This window comes from Sciurus carolinensis, chromosome 11 (assembly GCF_902686445.1).
Source record: "Sciurus carolinensis chromosome 11, mSciCar1.2, whole genome shotgun sequence".
NCBI lineage: Eukaryota > Metazoa > Chordata > Mammalia > Rodentia > Sciuridae > Sciurus > Sciurus carolinensis.
The window spans coordinates 118,723,156-118,729,934 of record NC_062223.1 but is presented as its reverse complement, the minus strand read 5'-3'; the positions used below and the strand labels follow the sequence as shown (position 1 = coordinate 118,729,934).

The following is a 6,779-nucleotide window of genomic DNA, read 5'->3' as shown; positions in this document are numbered from 1 at the left end:
AGGCTGCTTGTCAGAAGCTTGTCCTGGAAGGTTGAGCCCTGCCTCTGCTGAGCGTCCCAGTGGACACCCTCAACAATCCTTGAGGGTGTCCTCTGGGGGAGCTCCAGATGGGCCTGGGGGGACTGCCACAGTCCGTCACTCCTTTTCCAGCTACCGTGCCAGGCTCTGGCCCTGTGCCCACTGCAGTCTGCCACTGCTGAGGATGGTGATTGCCATGTTTGCAGCTCCTCTCCGTGTTTGGAAGGATCTGGAGGCAGGTGAGGCTGCAAGGGAAGCGGGAATGACAGGTTGTGACCTGCCGGCTTCGGCGCTGTGCTGGAGCGGTCAGGGAAAGCGGTCTCCCCGCCGTGGCTGCCTCCACCTCTGCCAGGCTGGCGCGCCTGTGGACCCTGAGCTGGTCTCCTCCTCCAAGCTCCGCAGGCCCCTCCCCACAGCCTCCACACCCCAGGAAATGTCCCCGGTCCTTCCCCTCCCACGACCCCCACTCCCCAAGTCCAAGTAAACCCACACCTCCATTTGTCCCTCTCCTCCACGTCTGTCCAGCCTGATGTCTGACTCAAATCTCTGGCTCCGGTACAACGCCTTGTCTCAGAGGAAGGAACACATTATGCAGTCGTGCTGGTCCCTTCCCGCGCACTTGGAGGGATCCACCTAGAAATCAGTCACGGTGGGATTTTTTTCCCCTGCGTCTGACAAGGCAATTTGTGAGGAGCAGGGCTTTCTCTCCGGCAGGATGCTAAGTGGGTGCCGAGGCGGTGGGTGTGGGGGTGCTCTAAAGAGATACCCAAATTAAACATCCAATCTGCCATGTCCTGTGTCATTCAACGCGATTCATCTTCTCTCGTGATCCCCGCTGGGACTGCTCCCAGAAGCCTGTGGACGTGCAGATGCGGTCTTCAGTGGCGGCTGTTTATCAGCCTCCTCCGCGGAGGACAAATGGACGCCCCGCGGGCCCCCACCCCCCGCCCCATTGTCATTCACACAGCCGGTGCTCCTCCGATTCACAGCCGGTCAAACTGCCTCCCAGGCCCTGCCGCGGAGGGACTCCCAGGAGACTGTGTGGGCGGAGACAATGGGCAGGAAGAGGGGCTTGGGCATTTCTAGAACTCCACCACCCCGACTCCTATTGTCTGCTTCTGTGACTCAGCAGGGAGCTGGGTCCTGAAGCCGAGAGGTCCGCCTGCGGCGGGCTGAGTGCACGTTCTAGAACCTGCAAGGGACTCCAAAACTGCCTTCAAACTTGTCTTCCCTGCATGCAGGACCAGGAGGCAGAGTTCAGGGGACCCGAGGAAGCATGTGAGCCCCTTTAGGTAATGGGGACTGAACCCAGAGGTGCTCTGCCACCGAGCTGCTTCCCCAGCCCTTAGTATTTCTTAAATTTTGAAACAGGATCTGCAAAGTTGTGGAGGCTGAGCTTGAACTTGCCTTGAATATCCCCCTGCCTCAGCCTCCTGAGAAGCTGGGATTATAGATCTGTGCCACCCGGCCCAGAAGGAAAAGGCTTTTTGATGACCACGTATTTGCATGTTTCCTTCCAAGTCCTGAGGTCCTGGGGCTCATGAATAATATCCCCTATGTCTGGGAAGGGGAAGACATTTCCTCGTGGGAAACCAAAGGTGACTAGGTCTCAGAATATCAGGAGGAGGGGAGAGGGAGGGAGGCCCCAGGGGCCTGGCTTCCGGTTCAAGGGCTCATCAGAGCGTCTCTCACCCACAGCTCACTCCCAGGCTCCACCTTTGCCCAAGTCTACCCATCAGTTCTTTAGAGATCATCAAAAGGACCCTCCCCTAGATGGGCCTCCACCACCTGGACCCACAGAGAAGGGATGGAGAAACGAGAAGGAAGCAGCGCGGGGCTAGGTTTCCTTTGAAATCCTGGTTTGTGCCAAGGAAAAAGAAGAAATGGATACCTCACTGGATTCTGGGCTCCTTCACCCAGAATGCTAGCAACATTTCCACAGCTTTAGCTCTACACTTCTCATCCTGGCTTCTAGTCTCAGTTCTGACACTAATTTTCTCTGTGAATTATGTGAGAGCAAAATATGACATCCCAGAATATGACTGTAGGAGACCAGAATATCCCACCCCAAAATATGCCTGTTTGGCAGCAGAATTATTTTGAGCTGATTATTTTGAGAAGCAGCAGACACGGGAAGCTCTGAAACAGAGGAGCCGGTGCCCTTTTGTAAGGGAAGTTTACATCTATAAAGGAAATCTCCATTTGTAAGGGTGTCTCCTTGTAAGAGGCAAGACTGAAATCACAGGAGAGCTTATCAGTGGAGAAGGCGCCAACTTTAATCTTTTTAACAAAACTTACCCATATGCACTGTGCTTTTGGGGTCTCCTCCTCATCACTGGGGTCCCCATGTCCTCCTTTTTGGTTTCTGCTGAAGATGGTATTTTAGTCTGAATTCTAAACTACCACTTGGAGAGTTACTCATTTTTTCCTGGGCATCTGCTATAATTCAGACCTGGGATGTCCACTAAAAGCCCATATGTTTAAGACTTGGTCCCCAGGGGGGCACTACTGGGAGGTAGTGGAACCTTTAAGAGGTGGGGCCTAGTAAGAGATCTTTAGGTCATGGAGGTATGCCCCTGAAGTGGATTTTAGGACCCTTTCTCTCTTTTGCTTCCAGGTCACGAGATGAGCAGTTCTGCTCTGCTATCCACTCCTGCCATGATGTGTGTCTTGACACAGGCCAAGAACAACAGGGTCAATCTGAACAGGAACCTCCAAAATAGTGCCAAAATAAAGTTTTTCTCTTTATAAATAGATTCTCTCAAGTATTTTGTTACAATCATAGAAAACTAACTAACATGGCCTCCTATATATGCATGAAGTGTATGTATTGTTTTTCTCCTATTAATCGTCTTTTGTTACAAAGCCCATGAGACTAAGAGGAGTAGAAGGAAAAGGTCTTTTTCCTCTTTTGCAGAGTCTGGAGAACCAAGCAGACTCTCTGTTCCTCAGTTTTCTGCTTCTAAACAGGCAGGGAGTTTGAAAACTGATGCCTGAGATCTACCCAGAGTCCTCCCTCTGGGCCTTTGATCCCTGGTCTGGGGCAGCAGGGAACACTGGGAAGGGAGTCCTGGAAATCAGTGGCACCAGGGAAGCCCCAGTTGTCAGAGTGGGACACAGAGGATTCCCCTTTGACCCTCCAATGGTTCTGTACTGAGTCTATGAAAATGAACTCATAGTAGACAATTAATGGAAGAAAAAGCAGAATGTTTATCATCTTCACCAGGTAACACAGGAAAGACAGGACCCAGTAACTCAACGAGATTTGGAAGCTTCTGTACCCTCTTCCCCTGGGAAGAGGGAGTGGGGCATGTTGGGAATTTAGAGGGAGGGTAAATAATTCTTAGGAAAGCTGAACAGGCCAGAAAAACAAGTGATATCTTATGACAAAGTCCTTCTGAGCTCTGGGCATGTTAACTCTAATCTTTCTTCCTGTGATGTGCACCTGTGGGGGCTCAGTAGCAGACACCCCAAAGACTGCCATTTTGACACCTCAGAATCCGACTGCCTCTCACCTCCCCTGTTTCTCCCCCTGCCTGCCCCCCAACCCCAGTGCAGGGAGCAGCTTTCTGCAAAGTTCGCTTAATCGCCTACAGTTGGGGTCGCCAAAAAGAAAAAATGATTTCTGATCCTTTCTTTGAGCTTTCAGTAAATGTCACAGGAAAAAAGATGGGAGTCTATCAATGCTAGAGTGACTTTTGTCACATGTCCTTATCCTCAGAGATCCCATACAAAACCACTTACAAATCATGGTCTTTTCTGCAGGCCCAACAGACTTGTCCCAGGCTGTTTTATGGTCTACAAACCCCTTAAGTTCCCCTAAACGTCATTTACTAGATCCCTCAAGACCGTCTACATTCCTGTCTTCCTCTCCTCTGTAGAAATGGAGTGCACAAGTTTCTGAATAATTTGGGACTAACAGGTAATCATATTCTTGTGATTTTCTCCTGTCCTGTGATTTTTCCCCCCTTTTACTCGTTAGTAAATCTGCTCTACTATTTAATCTCTGTCAGTCTATTTCAGTGAACCTGCAGAGAGCAAGGGAAACTTCCTTGCACCCCTACACAACTGTCTCCCCTGATGGATTTGACATCTGGGGAAGGGATTCACAACAACTGAATATCTTCTGGAGGATTCCACTGCTAGGTAGAGAGGGGAGTTCAGAGGAACCTGTCCTTCATTTGCTGCTTTCTGAGCTCTTTCAGTTTGAAGTAATCAGCAGACCCAAGCGTCATACTTTGGAGTATGTTTTCTGAGCCCCAGTGCAAATACTCTGTCCCTCGTTCTTGTCATTGCACTGATACTTGTAAGACTGAGAGAGTTGACTTTTGCTTTGGAAAATTGACCTTAGAAGTTCCAAGCACTCACTATAAACCTCTTCCAGCAATAGAGCAATGAGTTGGAGAACATCTTGTCTCCCAGAGAATATTTGGACTCTAAGAGAGATCGTGAGTTGCTTAAGACTGGGGGTGAAAAATCAGAAACTGGGTCCCCACCATATCCTCGGCCAGAATGCTCTCCTGCAATGTCACAGAGCTGCCTGTAGGAATAAATGCTTGCAGCCCAAGCTGGGCCCTCTTTACCTGCCCCATCAGTGCAACTGGTCACTACCCACAGCGGTGGTGGCCAGTTGCTGGGCAGTGCTGACTGGCTTCAAGAGGAGCGATACTAGGTCCACGTGGATGGAGAGGTCTGACACCATGCGATGCTAATTCTTCATAAGCTCTGCCTGCCGCCTTTTATATATCAACCTGAAATGTAATTATCTTTATGGCTGGCAGAGTAAATCACCAGTATGTGTCAAAGAGATTTGCTCCTGTGTTTTATTACGTAATATATTAGCTCTACAGTTTTAAGATGTCATTACTTGGCTAATCGCGTGAAACGTTTTCATAAGCAAACAGTAATGCTGGTGGAAGCTGAGGCCAGGAGCCCATGGCCAAATCCTTCCGAGGAATTCTAAGGGGGGCCTCGAGATCATCGCATCCAACCCCCTGCCTCGAGGCTGAGGGGCTCAAGGCAGACAGGGGCTCTGCCCTCTCTGAGGGGTTTTAAACAGGGAGCAGCCGATGCCGGATGCAGGGAGCGGCAGACTCTGTGGTTCCACTCCTTGCGTACACCCAACAGAAACAAGTGCTGTGGCCACCCAAGAAAATGCAGAAGAATGTTGGTAGTGGCTTCATTCCTAAGAGCCAAACACTAGAAATAACCTGATGTCATCGACAAGAGACTGGAGAAAGGATTATGGCGTATTTATTCAGTGGAATGCTACCAGCAATGAAAAAGAACAAATTATCAATAATGGATGAAACCCAGAGACCTGCCGTGCCCCTCCCTCTCAGGGTCACAGCAGCTGTTCAGGCAGATTAAGTCACTGAATTCACCCACTTAGTTGGCTCTCTCAGAGCTCCAGGAATGTCCTCCGCCTCCAGTACCAGATGATTTTCTTGGGGTGAATTCTCCAATGTATCCTCTCGGATTCTCCCTCTCCCCCCTCCTCCTGCTTTTCTTCCTCCTCCTCCCGCCTCCTCCTCCTCAGTGCCTGCATGGACATGCTTCTTTTGTTGTTACACCTGACAGTGCTGTGTGTTCAAATTCCTTCTCTGACTGTGGGTTCCGTGGATAAAGGCAGTATGGTGTAATGAAAATAGTACAGACTCGGCAAGGAAACCCACCTGACTTTGAATCCTACCACCTTTTCATTCTGTCATCTTGAACATATCACTCAGTCTCGGTGCCAGGTTTGGTAGCACATACCTGTAATCCCAGCTACTCAGGGGGGTGAGCAGGAGGATCATAGGTTCCAGGCCAGTCTAAGCAATTTAGCAAGACCCTGTCTCAAAACCAAGAGGATTGGAGGTGTAGCTCAGTGGTAGAGCACTTGCCTAATATGTGTGAGGCTCTGGGTTCAATCCCCAGTATAATCAAAAATAAATAAACAAACTCTCTGAGTCTCAATTTCCACATCTGCCATTGTGGGATGTAATAAATGGGGGGCGAAATACCTGAGCAGCTTACTGGATGCCTAACATGTTCTTTCCTGCATCCTTACTGCATTCAATAAGCCTTCACTGAACTCCCACGCTGTACCAGGCACCGTGCGAAGAGCAGGCACACAGCGCTGTTGGCTTTGCTTGGCATCCAATGGTCCGCTGTTCTGATTTCTCTTTTGGCAGCTACCCCTCCCTCACCTGCCACTCAAGTTGTTCAGCTCTGGGTGACCCCCCACCCCGCCCCCCAATTCAGGATACTCCATCCCCAAGTCAGAGATGGCTTCTGGGATAGGTTCATGGTCCAGCCTAGTTCCATGAGAGTCAATCCTGGGGCATTTGTGGAATTCCTGTACAAGGGTTGCTCTTTTTCCTCCAAGGATGACGAGCTGGTCAGACGAAGCCCTGGACCTGCTTTGCCATCTCATCGGGAGCACGTGCCTAAGGAAGGATAAAACAGCAAAGGGAGCTGAGCGATGAAGAGAAAAGACTCCTAACAACTGCAATTAAGCACCCAGATTGAGTCACCCAGCACTGAGTTGAGTTTCTGACACTGGCAAATAAAATAATCTGATAATAAACTGTCCTCAAAATGACTAACATTCCATGAGGTTTGCTTTATGGCAAGCATCGTGCCAAATGTTTTATAGGCATCACCTCATTTAAATCTCACAATAAGCTCATGAGGTAGCTGTAGTGGGTTGACTAAGTATCCTCCAAAAATTCACACCAACCCAGAACCTCACAGTGAGCCCTTATTTAGACTTAAGA

The 6,779-nt window shown here is 49.7% G+C and overlaps 1 long non-coding RNA gene across 1 annotated transcript; it reads left to right on the top strand.

The window, feature by feature from the left end:
- The first annotated feature begins 1,257 nt into the window (after window positions 1–1,257).
- LOC124960138 (uncharacterized) lies at window positions 1,258–2,027 on the top strand. The gene is made up of 3 exons (XR_007104039.1): window positions 1,258–1,310; window positions 1,390–1,616; window positions 1,717–2,027. It is a non-coding gene; the product is annotated as an uncharacterized LOC124960138 (long non-coding RNA).
- The last annotated feature ends 4,752 nt before the right edge of the window (window positions 2,028–6,779 follow it).